General features: G+C 41.9%; 1 long non-coding RNA gene across 1 annotated transcript; it reads right to left on the reverse strand.

Moving 5' to 3' along the window:
* Positions 1-2,972: 2,972 nt before the first annotated feature.
* LOC144587830 (uncharacterized) lies at positions 2,973-12,545 on the reverse strand. The gene is made up of 2 exons (XR_013543001.1): positions 6,546-12,545; positions 2,973-5,674 (listed from the first exon to the last, which is right to left on the reverse strand). It is a non-coding gene; the product is annotated as an uncharacterized LOC144587830 (long non-coding RNA).
* Positions 12,546-18,975: the final 6,430 nt, after the last annotated feature.

Below are 18,975 nucleotides of genomic sequence, written 5' to 3' on the forward strand. Positions count from 1 at the left end.
TTCACCTTATGCCATGAAGTACAATAGTGATGGATATATTGATTGATCGGTATTCTGTTTCTTTGAAAAATGTTAGAACCAGTTTAGAAGGAAGAACTCCCGATTTTAAAAAAAGGACTTTCTGACAATCAGCTGATGTCTCTTCACCACAAATTTTAGGATATTCTGTTTGACCTAGGAACAAGTTAAATTTCAATATGGGATGTGCATCTCTCTATAAATATACCAGAGCTAGCAAACATTACTGTTTGTAAAAGAGATGCAAATGATTGTTGTCTTGTTCGAGTAAAGAACCTTTAAAGCAGCAGTCTTACAACAAAGTATGCCTCATGTTGATTTTAATAATGAGATACTCCCACAATTAAACGGATAGGACCTCAGCCTAAATTCATTAGCTGGTAAAGGGACAAGTACAAACCACAAACTAGTTTTCATATTTTTTGCATATGCAGATCATGTAACACCTGTAATTGCATATGAATGCAGAATGAATTTGGCCTCGTAAAAAGTTAAAGCGAGCGACGCTAAAGTCCCACTGATATTCATGCAGGTTCAGTTATTCATAACTCACGTATTCTATTGGTTACAGTGGAAATTCAGCATGATTAGATGAGTTGAAGTCATTGTGTAAGCTATTCTTGACTATATGCTCAGTAAAAGTATGAGTAATATTTGTGTCTAATTCCTAAAGCATTTTCTAGAAAGCAGCAAAGGCTACCAACACTCCACCTTTTTTCCTCATTCCATTCTCAAACAAAACCAGCTATTTCAAAACATACTGGAGCCTCCACCAAAGCTCAAGACGGGAACTGGGGGGGGGGAACGGGGGACAAATTGCAAACATCTATTAGAAGCAGGAAACATCTAATGGAAAGCTTGTGAACATCTGATAGATGAAAGGAAAGGCACAAATCAGGAAAGCAAACAGAGGAATGTAGAGCTAATTGAGCAGATTCTGTGCTGCATGTGCTTAAACACAGCAGGATACACCAGTGAGTTTGGGCTTGTATGAACCAGCAGCAATATAAAAACTGGGGGTGGGGACCTGACTGTGGGTGATTTCTTTAAAAATAAAAACGAAAGCATACTGTAGATGTTAACCTAAAGCAGGGCAAGAAGTTTCTTCCTGTGACTAAGATAAGAGTTCTGGTACTAGCCGCAGGCACGCTGGCCCCAGTCATTCTATATTATGCATATGCTCCAGCAGAATGATCTAAGTATGTATGTGTAATACATTTAAAGCACTTAAATGACTTCCAGGTTTGGAATAAATAAATAAATAAATAAACGGCACGCATACCATCCAAAGTATTTTGTAACTGAATGCTATATTGCACACACTAGTTTTCGAAACCATTTTGTCACATGGCGGACGTTTTGGCAGGAGATTGCTGTTCAATGCATCTGTTCCGCTAATTGCATCTTGCTCGGAAAGCCTTCATTCTTTGGGAAGCATCCGACCCTGGAGGATGGCAACACAACCAGCTGGTTTTGTACTGCTGAAATGCTGCAACATCCGCATCCATAGTATCTCTTGTGCTTTACCTCCCTGTGTCAGTGCCTGCCGCGAATGCTGTTTTCTCTTGAGTTGTGCTTCCTGTTGGCCAACTGGCACCCCTAGAAAATTGGCTTCTGGAGTTAACAGCAATTTCAGAGGTGCCACAGAGGAAGAGGACACCTTCCTCGCGTCCTGTGGTCCTCCTACCAGCTGCTATTTATACATTTCTCTCTCTCTCTCTCTCTCTCTCTCTCTCTCTCTCTCTCTCTCTCTCTCTCTCTCTCTCTCTCTCTCTCTCTGTGTGTGTGTGTGTGTGTGTGTGTGTCTACAGACACCTGTAGAGGTACAAATAACAATTCAGTCCTTTCCCTGCAGGATTTAATGGTAAAATATTCATAATCTGTTTCCACATTCAAATATGATCATGCCAGGCAAAATGCTGATTGTGAAGATTTGCGCCCCCCCCCCCCCTCTAATACAGTAACTGGCATTGACATTATTTATGTGGGAAATAATAGGCTGATAGGCTGGCTCGTGTGTGAGTGGAGGCAGTGAACTGGCTCCTGGAAGAGAAGCCGGGCCTGCTGCCTCTGACAATGGTGGCAACAGCATAGGGACTCGACAAGAAAACATGGACAAATGGGTCTGAATCTTAAGTCCCACCCTGCAAAGAAACCCGAGTCGAGTCCAAGTCATGTTGCCAGTGCAACTTAAGTTGGACATGACCGTGAGTTGTGAGTCCCCATCCCTGCTTAAAATGACCCATCCTTCCCCTCTAAGTGCTGGCCCCTATCTTCCTGGCACAGGGCTAGGGCATGCCATCTTAAGCCTACAGTCTTATGCCTACATTATGGTTACGTGCCATTAGTCTTACAGTGATCCTAATAGGGTTTTCAAGGCAAGTGACGTATTGAAGCAGTAGTTTTGCCATTTCCGCACCCCCAGTGAATTTCCATGGGAGAGCCAGGGAATCAAACCCATGTCTCCTGAGTCCTAATGCAGTGGTGCCCAACCTTGGGTATCCCAGGTGTTCTTGGACTGCAATTCCCAAAAGACTTCACCACCAGCTGTGCTGGTAGGGTTTTGGGGAGTGGTAGTTCAAAAACACCTGGGTTACCCAGGGTTAGAAACCACTGTCCTAGTGCATTACTCTACCCAATGTACCACACTGGGTACTGAAATATATATATAAGGAATTAGAAATCATAGAACTGACATCCCAGTAAACGTTGGCTTGATGAAAAGGAATTAGCTTTAACTAAATGCGAGCATGTTATTTTAATTTGGTGGCATGTACTACAGATCCAAAAGACAAGCTTTTTTTAAAAAAAAAGATGCACATAGTTTTCTCTAATACAAAACAGAAAACTGCAAGGGGTGATCTTATTCCACTGGTAGTTGTGTGCTCCTCTAATGGTTTCTCAGTTAGTACCACTAACACAGGCAACAGCTGTGCATAATAGAGCCATAAGAATTTTGAAGTCACTTCAGCAGAGGCTTACAAAGTTGGGGCTTGTAAAATGAAAAAAAAAACAAACAAACAAAGTTGGGGCTTGTAAGCAGAAGGTAAGTGCAAGATTTCTGTAAGCAGCAGAAAGTGTGTGCTAGCAGACTCCTAGAGTACTCCAATACTCCAGAGGAGTAAGAACACTGGATTCAACCCCTTGGACACAATGCAACCCTTAAATTGTGGTCTGGATATGTGATGCATGGCACTCCTCTTCCTTCCCACATGAACGCAAATAATAAATGAGGCTTCTCGTTTTCGCGTCCAAGTCTCACTTGAGAAGACTAAACATGAATGAACCCTGTCATTACAGTGAATGCATGTGCATGGAGTAGTTTTTAAAAGGGCTAATACACAGAGGAAGATAAATTTTCAAAATGGTAGTGCAGGAGAAGAGCCGAGCTGGGTTAAAATGGCACACGAGCAGAATCTGGCCCTGAGAGGCTGTTGGTTCACTCTAACTCAATCTGTCTATTTTGGCTGTGGCAGCCATTCCTTGGGGACTCAGAGGATATGCCTTTCTCATCCCCTGTTACTTGATCTTTACAGCTGCAAACACCAGGGACTGGCATGGGTTGTGTGTATGTGTGTGTGTGGGGGGGGGAGGATGTGTCTACCTGCAAAGCCTGCTTCTACTCCTAAGCCATGCTCCTTCTTTAAAGGCAAAGGTGTCCTAGTACAGTGATGCCTCGACTTACAAACACTCCCACATACAAACATTTCGACTTACAAACAGCTCCATTCACAAAATTTTGCTTTGATTTGCGAACAGAGCTTCAACTTATAAACAAAAAAAAAAACCCGCAGGGAAAGTGGGAAATGGACTTTGGACTCCCTGGTACTGTAATTTTTAAATGTAAAAATTGGTTTAAAAGGTGCTTGGTTTGGTTTAAAGCTGCTTGGTTTTAAAGGTGTTTTGTTTAAAAGCTATTTGTTCCCTCCCTCCCTCCTTTCCTGCCCTTTAAAAAAAAATCTCCTCCTAGTAGTAGAGGACGGATTAACCGGTTTTGCATTAGTTCCTATGGGAACTAATGCTTTGACTTACAAACGGTGCCTCTACATACAACCAAAAAACAGCCAGAACTGATTAATCGGTTTTCCTATGGGAAATGCTGATTCGACTTACGAACATCCTGTGGGACGGATTAAGTTCGTAAGTCGAGGCACCATTGTATGTGGTCCTCATTTTAGTTGGAAATACTGTACCAGGAAGTGACCCTGCGATGAGTGTCCACATCTAAGATCAGGAAACACACAAACAAGTTAAATAATGTATTGAAGCTCACAACGTCCATAGTTATTTAACCGAGGGCATTGTGAGCTTTTCCTCCAACCATTGGAGAGAAAATGCAATGACTGACAGTGACATTAAGTAGCTTAAACCACCTGAAACAACGGCGCGCCTTGTTAAGCTGATGTCATTGGGAAAGTGTTTCATTGTAGGCATGATTTATTCCTGAACATCTAACCCAGGGAACTTGTGTTATATCCGTGAAACATAGCTAAAGGGTAATTTTAAACACATGTTAAAGAGTATAAGAGTCCGTCTCATGCCAGTTTCAGGCCTGGCTATACATCTTCTAGAAATGGTTCATTCACTTGGATGAAGGGGGGTGGGGAGTCTAAGGAATCTTGCTGATTTTCTATACTTTCACACCACTCTCACGTTTAACTGGGGACAGAACAGATACTATTGCTTTGAACCGGAAGTGTTTCAAACTGAGATTTTTAGAATGAGGGTATGAATTATTACTGGCAAAATTTAAACAATTTAGGTGTTGGTAGCCATGTAGTCAGTCTTCTTTGGCCTTCATTTACAGGAGAATTGAATAGAGAAGCATATTTTTATCTCCTCATTTAAGGCCTAGTTCTGAGGCTGAACATAATCTACTTATATATAACTGAGGGACACGGATATATGTTTTCTTTGCCTCAGACTGAGTGGCACTGTGTGAAAAAAAAAGTAATATTAAGCCAATTTGTTATCACTACTTTTTTTTGTAATTAAGATTCAAAACACAGTGGTCATGTTTTGAATGTGAATGGCTTATTTCTTAAAATGTGTGAATTATTCAATGTGACCAAAGCCATGTAATTACAAATTTTCAACCACTACTTTTTTTCTTCATAGTAATTTTTAATATTCTCTCTGCACCTATTTGTTTGTTTATGTAAAAACCAGCTTTCAAAATTCATTAGTCCATTTAAAAAATCACACTATAATACTAGATAGGAATGACTGTCATTTTTATATTCCTGTAGAAGACAATACAGTGGGTTGCCATTTTGTTAACTGAAAAAGATAAATAAGAGGTGCAATATATTTGGAAAGCTTATTTCTTTCTCTGCGAGATTTTTCTCTCCTGCTCCAGAAGTGTTCTAAAGGAAAGTGTTTATGGGTACTCATATATTCTACCACAACTAACATTATAAAAAAACAAGGGATGTATGTTCAGGATATGCACTGTATAGCTAGCTGCTCTTCAAAATCACTGGGTGTTGTAAATACCACCCTTCTCCCCTTCATGTGTTCCCTAGCATATAAATGTCAGCCATTTTGAAGCATGTCCATATCAAGTGCAGACTGGAGCTGTATGTCCACCATGACAGTCAAAATGATTTTTCCTCCATCACTTCTCTTCTCATTCATCCCTGCTCCTCTAGCAAAGCTGGAGAGAGAAAGAGAGAGATGCAATTTAAAATGTGGTCTATCATTTAAAAGAAAAGGAAGAGAAGCCATCCCTTTTTACCAAGGAGATGGGGGGGGCGGGGCAAGAGGGTTGTTCTCTATGCATCTCTTTAGAAAGCGTCTCTGCATTCAAGTCGTGGGGTGGGGTGGGGTTGGAGGGAGAGAGCGAGCGAGCGAGAGCGATGCTGTTGTAACACAAAGGACTCGTGTTGAGCTGGATCTTTGATTGCAGGACAAGTGGCTACATTAGGCCCCTCAGAAGGCTAGCATTCTGTGAATGTGATTTGTACAAAATTTCCAAGTGACTCTTTTGTGAATATGGAGCCAGGCCGAATCAAAGTCTTTTAAAAAAACCAAAAAAACAAAAAACCATACCCTTCTAGCAACCTTTCTGTTCCACAAGGCACAACATTAGATAAGGTAAACGACACAATGTGGATCTCAAAAAATAATCTAATGAATGGAATCCTTTAGGAAGAGAAAACACTTTGGCGATAATGATGATGACGATTTTCCTTCATCTAGAATTCGGTGGTATTGCTTGCAGAAATGATACGTAGCCTTGTGCTTTTGTGTTAACTGAATGTATCCTTGTCAGCTTTCTAGATGGGCTGCCATGTTAGATAAAAAGGGTCCCGAGTTCCTGTTGTAACCATGGCCACTCTTAAATCTCAATTGTTGGCAATTTTTTGTGGTACAAAAGGCAGCAGATAAGAAGACACACAGGCCGATACACAAACAAGACCGCTTTGCCTATCTTAATATGATTATATATCCCCGCCCTCTGCACATACGCACCCAGCCCACGGTTCAAATGAGGGGTTTAGACGCTGAGTGTACCAAACCCTTACCAATCTTGGTATCAATAAGCTTTCTTTTTCAAGCAAGAAATCACGGTGTTTCCTGATTTTCAAGGCAACTCTATGCATGTTTACTCAGACGTGCCCCTGTACACCCCTGTGTTTGAAAGGGGAGCACCCAACTAAGGAAGTATGCCTCGGACTGATGAGCGCTTCCCCCCCCCCAAAATAAAACAGCAGCAACAAACGTAAAATGTTGCACCATGAAGCCCCTCTGCCTTTGCTACTCAACACAGAATTCTTTATGCATCTGCCCAAATTGAAAGGGGATTTCTTTCTTTTTTTTCTTTTTTCTTTTTTTGGCTGTCTTCAAAAGATGACTCTTGAGCTGATGGCAGAGTTTTAAAAAAGAGAGAGAGAGAGAGGAGGAGGGGTTTTTGCTGTCCTGAAAGAAGAAATGGAGCAGGGAGGGGGAAGTTGCTAGGAGATAAGTCCAAGATTTCAGAAAAAGCATTGCTTAGAGTTATCTCTAATTGACAGCTGCTTACCCTACGGGTCTCTTTCTAACCTTGAGACCTAAAACTATAATGAGAGGGCAGCTTTCCCTCACCCCTTTTTTCTGTCTAGGGCAAGGAGATTACGGCAGGCCTAGTCCTCTCTCAGGTACCCCCCACCCCCTAACAAAAAGAAACACTCCCCCCCCCCAGCCTTCCATTGGGCAGCAGCCATGTGCTTGCTGAGGTGAAAGTTTGTTGCGGTGAAGCTTCCCTGATTTATACCACCTGAATAAACTTTTAGCTGCACTTAGGATGGTCTTGGGTTTTAATATATCTTTTTTTCCCCTTAAGGGAGAGGGGCAGGGGAAGAGAAGGAGCAAAGAAAGCTCCCCTTTAAGCCAGAAATGATTAAAGGTCTTGTTTAAAACAAAAATGAACAAAATAATGCAGTATTATCCATCCCCCCCCTTGCCCCTTTTCCATGGGCTATGCAGCTTTAAATCAAGGCTATATTGTTTAGCAAGTTGCTATCACTTAAGACTTTTAAGGCGAATAAATACTACCTTTCAAAAGAGAGAGATAACCAAAGCCTGGTAAATAACAGCATTTCTGTGGGTCCAGACTTACTACATTGTTGATTTATGTAGAAAGTTGGAAGGAGGGGATTCAGCTTCTGTTTTGAGCAGAAGTTCACTATAAACATTTCAACAGTGTAACATAAACTTAACTGGATGGAATTTGACTTTCTTCTCTCTGTCTCTCTCTGTCTTGCAATATTAAAAAACTAATGGGATTTCGTCCCAGAAAACTATCTGAACATAAAGATAAATTGAAAATAAAGCAGGAGGAAACAAAAATGTTAAAACTAGACCGGCTTGTTTTTCATAATCCTCCAAATTTGAAAGTCTTCGACGTTATGAATGCAGTTCCATCTAAAAATAAAATAAAATGAAACATCATTACAGTGTCATAAATAAAATGTGAAATATGTATTTTATTTGAAAATATAATTCTGATCTGCAGACAACCTGTCGATCCCGGTCTGCGTGTTGCACGCTCCAGCTTTTAAGCTTAAAATAGGAAATTTGTAGCTGAGTTTGAGTTGAAGCAGGAACTAGCAGGACTCCCCTCTTGAATCTCTTCCCCGTCTCAGTATTCATCTGGGGATATCTCTTGTCATAATACTAAAATATAAACAATGCTAACAATGGTCTCTGTGTGTGCATGTGTCTGTCTGTCTGTCGGAATCATAGTCAATGAAATGTAGATACCTGAAATTTGTCATAATGTCTGTCTGTTTTTGTTTATTTTTAAAATCAGGATATCTTAATTCATTGTAATTAATTTAAATTATTCCACACAGGAGGAGGAGGATTTTTGACTTCATTATCTGCCTTGGTTTTTATGCTTGGCCGCCCCTCTGCCTCCCTCTTTCAGATGGCCCCAGTCTTCCTGGCTCAGTGCAAACGTGTTTGTATGTGTGTTCTCAGGATAATATTTGTTGAAGAGGCCGTACAGGAAATATATGTCTTCTGTCTTTTTTTGGGGGGGGGGGGGCACATACTGATACATGTAAGTGGCTTGTGATTAGAGCAAAATGCTCCCCTGAGCAGTTCATGAACTGTCCCTTCGCAGACACATCCAACAGTTTGCATTTGTGTGTTTTTTTTAACTTACTGAAAAAATTAAAACACAAGGCAATCGAGCTGTGAGTTTAGGTTTGCAGCCAAGGGGGTCATCTTGTAATATCACAAGGACCCACCCCTATAACAAGGGTCCCTCTCCCCAAGGCTCAGGATGGGGCCTGAAATCTCAAGGAGCTAGAAGTGGCCTTATTAGAAAGCCCTGGTACTGAGTAAGTTACCATCCTAAGAATCGCTAGGGCTCGTTGGGAACTGGCATTAGCACCCCCTGTCACTGAGGGTGCTATCAGACATGGGCCTGATTGCACCAGATAGGGTCACTTTAATGGGAGTGGTCTCCCTTAAAGTGACCCTTCTGTCTGCCAGGAATCACTCCAGCCTAATTCAGCCTGGATTGCCAGGAAACAGATTGCACTGGACTGCTCCATGAGCAGTCCAAATTGTGACCTTTTCCCCAGTGTGATCACACCCTCAGACATCCATAACCAGTAAATAAGTCTACAACTATTACTGTTTGAAGCCCCAAATCTCAGTTTTGAGATAAAAATAGGATATAAATAAAATAGTGGGGAGGGGGGAGAATTAATAACAATTTGTAGCCTTGTATCCAGCTGTGCAAAATCTGATATGTTCATTAGTATGATTTTTTTTTAGAAAAAGAAGGGACCCCGGGCATATGCAAAGTGCATTTACTTCGTCACTGATGACTTTAGTCTGTGGAGTTGCAAAGGCGAACTATAGCTTTACAGCTTGAATGTGACTGTGCCTCCAGACAAGTAAATGTCATTAATTTTAGTGACACCCTTGTAGATACATTTAGGATTGCAGCTTTTGACCCACTTGTTCATTCCTTCAACCAGTATTATTTATAAATGGTGGTGTATTGGACCCCAGACTTGCAGGGTCAAAGCCTTAAGACTGTCTGACTGTCAGGGACTGTGGCATCATCTGCCACCACCTGGAGCACTTTGGGTAACCCAGGTGTTCTTGGACTGCAGTTCCCAGAAGCCTTCACCACCAGCTGTGCTGGCCAGGATTTCTGGGAGCTGTAGTCCAAGAACATCTGGGGACCCATGGTTGGGGCCCTGGCCCAGAAGCCTTCCTGCAGTCCTTCCTGTGGTTGGGAGAAAAGTTTTACCCAAGAACAGTAGATTGTTATGAGCAATCCTATTTCGAATGCAAAATTATTAGGAATAATTTGGTCTTGGAGGGGCAATCAAGAGCCATTAGATTTTTTAAAATACCTGTCCATCTGTTGATACAGATTCATCCAGCTGCCCATGCTTACTCTTCTTCTGGGGAGGCCGGCTCTAGGGACTGTCATGATGAGTATTTGCCTGTCCAATTTCACCACTGTACAGTCGCTAATATGTTTGTCAGGATCTGCACCGTACCAGGTAGAACTGATAGGACTGAGAGGGCATCAGCAGGTATTGAAAGGATATGGTGTGTGGTGCACATGTATTCAAAGCCTGCTGAGTGATTTGGGGGTAGGGATGTAAATCCTTAGCGGTCTCATTCTTGAAATCCCATTCTGGAGGTGGTAAAAAAACATTGGTCAGTCTCAAAGATAATTTTTTTGCTTTTGCAAGACTGATTTCTATAAGTAGGCAAAACTTAAGTTCTTCCCTGTTGTATGGATTATTTTTTTAAAAAAAGAAGTTATAGACCAGTTCTTTGCATTTTTGTGAGTAATTAGCCCATCAGTTTCCCATGCTGTGCTTGTATCTGAAAAGGAAAAAAAAGGCGTTAGATATATTTTGTGCAAATTGTAAAAAGCACAATGAGGGGGAGGGGGGGTCTTGTTTACTATGTTGCTTCCATTTTGGGGCAAATAAGGACACTTACATGGGCTGTAGAATCCTCCACAGGCAGACCTGCCCTGAAGAGACAGCCTCTCTTGGCTGAGAAGCCAAACTTTGGTAAGTTCTTGGTGTTTTTCATCTCCCTGTTTAGAAGTGGTGTGATTTGTTCCCACTGTTCTGTGTCCTCCCTTTCTTGTTTGTAAAAAGGGAGACTTCGAAGTGTTACTTCATGAATATAATCCCTCCCTCACCTATTGCTTAGCACTAGGTGGGTAAATCTGCCGTCCTGACAGGCCCCCCAGGAGAACACCTCTTTACATCTTGAAAAATTGCAGAGCTACATTCTGGAGGCAGTTCACCTTCCTATATGTTTCCACAGCATGCTCTGAAACACTCATGCACATTTATGGCTTGCCCTTAGAAACTGCAAACATTTCCCTAGTATGCACACATACATCATCATCTCTCCGGATCTTATTGCAGTTAATGTGGTTTTGATCTGGGAGGTTCTGTACAGCAGATTGTCAGCGAAAGCATGTACTCATTATTTCCCTGCAGTGCCAACGACGTACTCCTAAATGGCCTCCGTTTATTTTTATTTTTTAAATGCCAGGGTTGGAAAATGCTGGCTTTTAAGTCTTAGTCTGTCTTAAAGCCTGAGCAGTGAATGAGGGCTCCATTCAGACCTCTATTTTTCCTGCATAGGAGAAATTCTTCTCAATTGGTAATGAGGACAGATTTTGAATTGTTTGTGAGCAGCTGCTTAGTAGGTAACAGCATGTTTGAATTCAATTGAACAGTGTTTTTAGAAGCAGTTACTGACCCCTGACCCTTCCTACAGACTGGGTTGATGGGATTAGGGAAAGCTAAGGTTGGTTTACACTTGGCTATAATGAGCTGGCAAGAGATAACATACTTTTTAATTATCAAGCTGCACCTCTTCCAAAATTAGCTGGTGGCAAATTTATTGAATGGTTCAATGAGGTATAAGGGTGTGTGCATGTGTGTGTGTGTGTGTGTGTCCAGACAAGCACGGCCAATGGATGATAGTCACGTATCACATGAGATATGGAATAATGTGTGATTTTTATCATTATATTGTGCCTAATTATATCATGTAAAATAAACATGAAGGCATAATGTATAATTATAATATATATTATAACATATAATTATACAGTATGTATTCATGTTTATTTTATCTTTTAATGTTATTTCTATGTGGTGCATGACCAGACTGAAACCTATAAGCCACTACAAATGCAAGTATGAACATCTCTCTCTCTCTGTGTTCCAAAAATGTTGCTAATATACCATGTAACTCTTCAACTTCGAATATATAATCTTAGAACTGCAGAGCTGGAAGGGACCTTATGGATCATTGAGTCCAGCCCCTGTCAAGGAGGCACCTTGGGGAATTGAACTCCCAATTTCTGGCTCTGCAGCCAGATGCCTAAACCATTCAGCTGTCCGGCAGTTCAGAGAAGAACAGTACCCATTCTGCAAAAAAGTAATAACAATTGTACTAAGAGAAAAACATTACACTGTACATTTATCAGATGTCTTCAAAGGTCATTTATTATAAATCCAGCAATAGCTGCAAGTGTTAAAATGCTCAACAGGTGGGATTGCAGTCTACTTATATTCTGCCCACTGGCCAAACTGGCTGGGGGAATTTAGAAATTAAAGTTTAAATCAACAATATGCAACTTGGTGCTGTGTAGGTGTTCTTAAATTACAACTCCCAACAATCCTGGTCAGCACAGCTTGTGGCAAAGCCCTCTGGGAACTGTAGTCCAAGAATATCTGGGGACCCAAGGTTGGGAACCACTGGGCTAAAGAAAATAACTTTGCCAAGCTGATTACATCATGGGTCATCTGCTATCACACATGTGCATGTCATAAAGTTTGACAGCTATAGTGAATTTGGGTGGTCTCAACCTGAAGCACTTTTAAGTTTCCTGTAAAAACTAAGAGAATTTCCTTTCAAACCACCCTTTACGGGCCCATCTACATGAGGTGTGTGTCTCAGACTGAAGTGAGTTAGAAGAGTGGTCTCGGTTCATCTCTATTCGTAAAGGCAGCAGCACAGATGCTGCTGCTCCCCTCTCCTGCCTCCTCTGACTCAATCAGCCCCTCACCGAGGCACCGCGTGGTCGTTTCCGGCACCTCCTCAACTGATCTTCCAGTCCCGGCAACAGCTCCAGCTTCCCTGCCCTGCCATCTCCCACTCAGGCGAAAGAACTGGACAGAGAAGACTGTGCTCAAGAGATGAGCCCAAGAGATAGAAAAAACAAGCAACCTGGGCCTGGTGGGTGACTCCTGCCTTTACAAACTGGAAAGAACTCATTCTTGCCCATCTCTAGTACCACTCATTCCAAGCTTCCATACCTATTTTAATTTTCCCTTAATGTAAAATTGATTCTCTGATTTCAGTTTCTACATCATTTATTTATTTATTTATTTATTTATTTATTTTATTTATTTATTTACAATATTTTTAGCCGCACCATTGCCAGTGGCATATGATCATAAGTGGAGATGGCAGTACAGTGGTGCTTCGCTTTACGATTGCCCCGTTTAACAACAAAAACGCATTACGATGAACTTTTTGCAATCGCTTCTGCAATCACAAAACAATGTTTCCTATGGGGGAATTTCGCTTTGCGATGATCAGTTCCCTGCTTCGGGAACCGATTCTTCGCAAAACGATAATTTTCCAACAGCTGATCGGCGGTTTCAAAATGGCCGCCAGGTAAACAAAATGCCCCCCCGCTGTTTTCTGGGATGGATTCCTCGCTGCACAGGCAGTGGAAATGGCCGCCCTATGGAGGATCTTCGCTGGACAGTGAGTTTACAGCCCTTTGGAACATATTAAACTTGTTTTAATGTTTTTTTTCTTTTTGCATTATGACGTTTTTGTTCTACAGTGATTTCGCTGGAACGAATTAACGTCGTAATGCGAGGCACCACTGTATTGGTATTTGTATATGAATACAAATACACCCGCACAGGTGGACATAACGAGGGTCCGGCCCTATGGGACCACACAGTCCACTCACCATTCCACTGCTGCCGCAACCTCCGCGGAGTCTTCCAGTGGCTCTGGAGATTGCATCCAGTGAGCCACTCTTTTTTTAAAAAAAAATTGATTTAATATACTACCAAACATACAACTAAAACACAAACATACAACTAAAATACACACAAAAATCCTTCTACTAAACTAAACCCTCCCCCCTTTGGGGTCAGAGACTCCAGCTTCGTTGACCCTCCATTCTCTCCGGCTGGGTTTCCAGTGCGAACTGAATACATATACATGTATAGTCAAATTTGCCCTACACTCCTGTCCTCCTCTGGGCCCAAGAGTATATTAGTTTCCACTTTGTTTTACATGTTCCCATAGTGCTTCTGATAGTATGTCCATTTCTGCTATGTCCCATATCTTCTTTAACAACTCTTCTATCCTTGGAGTTTCCTTGCTTTTCCATTTTTGGGCCCAGAGTAATCTGGCTGCTGTGAGTATGTACATTAGACAATATTTCATTTTTTTTCTCATTAGTTTCTGGGATAATATTCAATAATGCCATTTCAGGTTTTATATCTAATTTCTGCTGAGTGATTTCTTTCACTATTTCCCACACCTGTGTCCAATAATTTTTGACTTTTTCGCATGTCCACCACATATGATAATAAGTTCCTGCATTTTTTTACACTTCCAACACATATTGCTGTTACCCTCTGACATTTTTGCCAGTCTTACAGGTTTATAATGCCATCTATAAAACATTTTGAGGATATTTTCTCTAAGATTTACTGGTTTAATCATCTTATAACTTTCTTTCCACATCTTAGTCCAATCATCAAGACCTGTTATATCCAAATTTTTTTGCCCATTTTACCATCATTTTACTCCACTCTTTGACCTGGCAGAGAGGCTTGTCGTCCTGCCTCCTGTGAAGAGTGGTGAGCCAATTGCGATTTCTGGAGCCACTGGAAAGATTGAGGAGGTCGCAGCGGGTGCAGAATTGTGAGTGGACCACTCGGCCCCATGGGGCTGGACCCTCGTCATGTCCATATTTGTATACGAATACCCCCATCTTTAATCATAAGACATCCCCAGTCTTCCTTCTCCCATCTCATGGAGAGGAAAACTCCCTTCCTCCCATGCCACAATGCCTTGGGTGAGAAAAGCAAATACCAGAACTGTGAGACAAGCAAATACTGTACCAGATTTGGGGGCAACAGTGCTTCTGGAGACTCTGAAGATTTGCAAAGGAAGGACAGCTGCCGCCCCTGCGTCCTTGGGTAGGTGGAGCAGGCACACACTCCTGGACCCACAGTTGTGAAGAGTTCATGTGGAAAAGAACCAGAAGGGGGAGGAGAGGAGGGGAGAAGATGTGGGGGGGGGTTGACTGTCCGGAAAGAAGAAAGCAGTTTGTGCCCATCTCTAGTTTTTACACAAAATACATGAGTGCTTTTTGGGCATGATTGTTGTTTAGTCCTTAAGTCGTGTCCGACTCTTCGTGACCCCTTGAACCAGAGCATGCCAGGCCCTTCTGTCTTCCACTGCCTCCTGGAGTTGGTCAAATTCATGTTGGTTGCTTCGATGACACTGTCCATTCATCTCATCCTCTGTCTTCCCCTTCTCCTTTTGCCTTCACATTTTCCCAACATCAGGGTCTTTTCCAGGGAGTCTTCTCTTCTCATGAGATGGCCAAAGTATTGGAGCCTCAGCTTCAGGATCTGTCCTTCCAGTGAGCACTCAGGCTTGATTTCCTTCAAAATGGATAGGATTGTTCTCTTTGCAGACCAGGGGACTCTCAAGAGTCTCCTCCAGCACCAGCTTCTCTAAAGGGGCAGCCAGCCAGCTGCTTAATGATCTTCAGAAATCTTTTCCTTTTAAAAAGGAAAGAAGATATTGATAGTGTTAAAGAGTGTCTTTTGACATGCAGTGTGTTTTTCTGATCCAAAACCACCCCATCCTTCCATGTGGATGCTAGGATTGCACCACATGGCCTTATTTGACCTTAATCGACCTTGTTTAGCCAGATCCAGCCCACTCTGATCTGGCCATCTAGGTAAGCACAGACAGAGTGATTTTAATTTGTATACAGTAAATTACAAAACTACAAAATTACAAAGCACTTCCACAAGCATTACTTACCACATTACAGCACACATAGTTGCTCGCAAGAGTGTCTTCAGGAATTTTTCCAGGTGACAGAGAAGCTGCAAAGCAGAATGTTAGCTAAATTCCTGCACATTGTGTACACCGCTACAACACAGAGCACGTGTCTGTGTACATTAAAATAATAAAGGGATAACCTAGGATTCTTGAACATGTGTCAAAAGCATGCTCTACTTGTCTCCCCCTTGCAGACACACTTGGTTGCCCCCTCTCCATTGCGTTTTTTAAAGCACCTGTCTCACTCTGTCTAATGTCAGAGCTGGCCCAGGGTCAGCAAAACAGAGAGCAGCTTCAGTTCCTATGCAATTATAAAGGAATGGTCCCCATGCATTCATATGAAGAGGAAAGAAGCCACTGCATTTTGGGCCACCCTACCCAACCCTCTTCTTCATTTCAACAGTTACATGTTTTTGTTGGGATGCGTCATTTCTTGTCTAGTGCAACATGTTGTCACAACCCGACAGTCTTTTTGAGTGTCTGAGTCTGCGATCCACTAGTTGAGACTTACTGAAAGCGAAGTGTGTAGAGTTGTGGCCATCTAGATGTTTTTGGCCTCCCATCTTCCATTGGTTGCAGCCAGCATAGTAAATGGTAAGGGCTTCTGGGAACTGCAGTTTAAAAATAGTTAGTAGGTCACAATAGCCCCTTCGTGGTGTACATGTTTACAGCTTCAGAAGGCAAATACATTGTGTTTTACACAGAAGCAGAAGTAGGTTGGAAGTAGCTAACATTAATTGGTACATCAAGCATTCCTATTATGTATGTTTGCACAATGTATTTAGTTAGTATATCCTTGGGAAATCTTCAGAACTAAAAAAGTCTCAATAAAATCCTTTAAGCTGCCCAATAAAGTCCCATGCTGCAATCCTGTTCAGCAGTTAGGCTGCCTAAATCCTACTAAAGCTGCTGAGCAGGATTCAAGAGGCATAACCGTGCATAGGATGGCAGGTAAGGACTGTCATAAACAATCACTCTTTCATTTAATGTTATCAGGCATTTATTTTTGTTTCCAGAGGGTCTCTTTATAATGAGCTGTAAATCTGCATATCAGTGGAGTAAATCATAATACTTTGATTTTTTGCATATATATTGTATATATGCAATGCATATATTATATATACTGTATAACCCTGCTGTACAGGTTGTACATTGTACAGTATATATAAACCTGCTGTAAAGTTATGCAAGTGTCATAACTATTAGACATGTATTGCTGTAAGTTCAGAAATGTCCATAGGCATTAGTTGTAGCATGCCAAGTGATACAACTCAGTAGGCTACTAATAAGGTCTATGGAGATTTCTAAACTCATTGCAATTTGCTTCCAGAAGTTATGCCATTTGCGTAGTTGTGCAATAGGATTTCAGCCATTGTTCCTTCAATGGAAAAGAGCAAGCATGGTTAATTGCACCAGTGCCAAACACAGAAAAGAAGCAGCAGCATCAATACATCTGAGTTTAGTCTGTCATGCTGGCAGAAAATGAGTGAGGGCAATGGACTTTCACATCTCCATGTAGCAATTGTGGATAACTTGTAAACAATGAAAAGATCCTCTGGTTGCCTCATTTTGTCATGCATGTCAGCCGATGGTAGATCTCTACCTTCAAGATCTGAAACTTACCTATTGCAACCTGAAGATTTACCCATTCTGTTTGGAAAAATGCATGCACACACAAACATAGATACAGGCATATGTGTGTTCCTACTAGCCAATTAGTTTAGGAAATATGATTCTATTTTGGCTTAAGCATTCCTGTAGAGTCCTGTTTGGTGTTACACTTGAACCTTCCCTCTTGCGTGAGAAATTTCAGCCCAAGCTTTAATTATTCTTAGATCTTGAAGCACCCTCAATATCCAACAAGGGCACCAATGCAGAAAGTAAATACTCATAACTACAGACAGGACTCTTATGAGTCATGAATCCTATTTCTCAAACCTTGATGGTGATTCATGATGTGGCTCTTGTCTGACCCGACATACTGTAAACAAGCTGAAAAATAGTCTTAGTTCTCCATGGCAGACTTATACCTTTTTATGGCCTGCAGGCAATTATCTCTTGGCGGTGCGTAACCCAAACAAATCAGGAGGAGTGACTAGGAAGGAAGGGGTGTCATTTGAGGAGAAGAGACTGACCTCGTTGTTACAAACAGAGGATTGTTCTTCAGGAACACCATCTCTCTGATCGACAGTACAGTTCTACTGCAAAATATACAGCTGTATTGTGGCACTCCGGATGGTGTCTTCTCAGCTCCAGGGATTCCTGAATGAAATGGATGATCAGGCCTGTTTATGAGACAGAAACTACTTTGGTCATGCTGGTGGATGACCTGCACCAAGAATTGGAATGAGTTCTGTTTGTCCCCCCGCACCCAAACTTTTTAATATTTAAATGAAACCATTGGGAGAGGTTGGCTGGAGTTTTGGGGTTTGGCACCACCCATAACACCTAACTCTTTCTTTCTTTCCTACCTAACTCCAAGGAAGCCAATCCTTTGCTAAACTGGTGACTGGGGTTGGTAATGGACTGGATGTGGACAAACAGAGTGATGCTTAATTGAGACAAGACCGTCGTGCTGTCCATTGGAAGGCAGATCAGGGAACAGGGATACAACCTAAGCTGGATGGGCATGCATGCTTCCCAGGTTTGCAGTTTAGGAGTTTTCCTAGACTCTTCCTTGAGCCTGGATGCCCAGGTCTCAGCTGTGGCCAGGAGTACATTTGAACAGCTAACCTGTGCCAGCTGTGAGATGTCTAGTTTAGTTACAGTGACACATGCCTTAGTTACATCCTGCTTGGATTGCTGCAACGCATTCTGTATGGGGCTCCTTTGAAGACTGTTCTGAAACTTCAGCTGGTGCAAAATGCTCTAGCCAGATGCTTGACTAGTGCTGCGCACAGGGAGCATATCACTCTTCTGTTACAGCAGCTTCAAAGTCTCTTGTTCTTTTTATGAGCCCAATTGAGCCCTGACATACCATATCTCCTTATACAACCTTCCTCTGGTCTTAAGATATACCAGAGAGCCCTCCTCTCAGTCTGGTCACCTTTATAGGTACTGATGCCAAGGACCCAAAATAGGCCCTGCTGAGTGGCTACCCTCGGGTTATGGGATACTTTCCTCCATGATGTTAGGCTGACACTCTTTCATATCCATCCATCAATTAGTGAAAACCTTTCCTTTTAGAAAGGCTTTTGAAAATCTAATTTTAACACAGGGCTCAATCAGATGGACTCAGCTGTGGGCAGTTTCTCAACTGGCCTTTCAGAGAAACTGAAGAAAATATTTTTCTTTTTTCGTTAAAGTGATGCAGTGCCTCAGGGATAGTCTACCAGAGCCTTAAAAAAA

Source organism: Pogona vitticeps, chromosome 1, assembly GCF_051106095.1.
Source record: "Pogona vitticeps strain Pit_001003342236 chromosome 1, PviZW2.1, whole genome shotgun sequence".
Taxonomy (NCBI): Eukaryota; Metazoa; Chordata; class Lepidosauria; order Squamata; family Agamidae; genus Pogona; species Pogona vitticeps.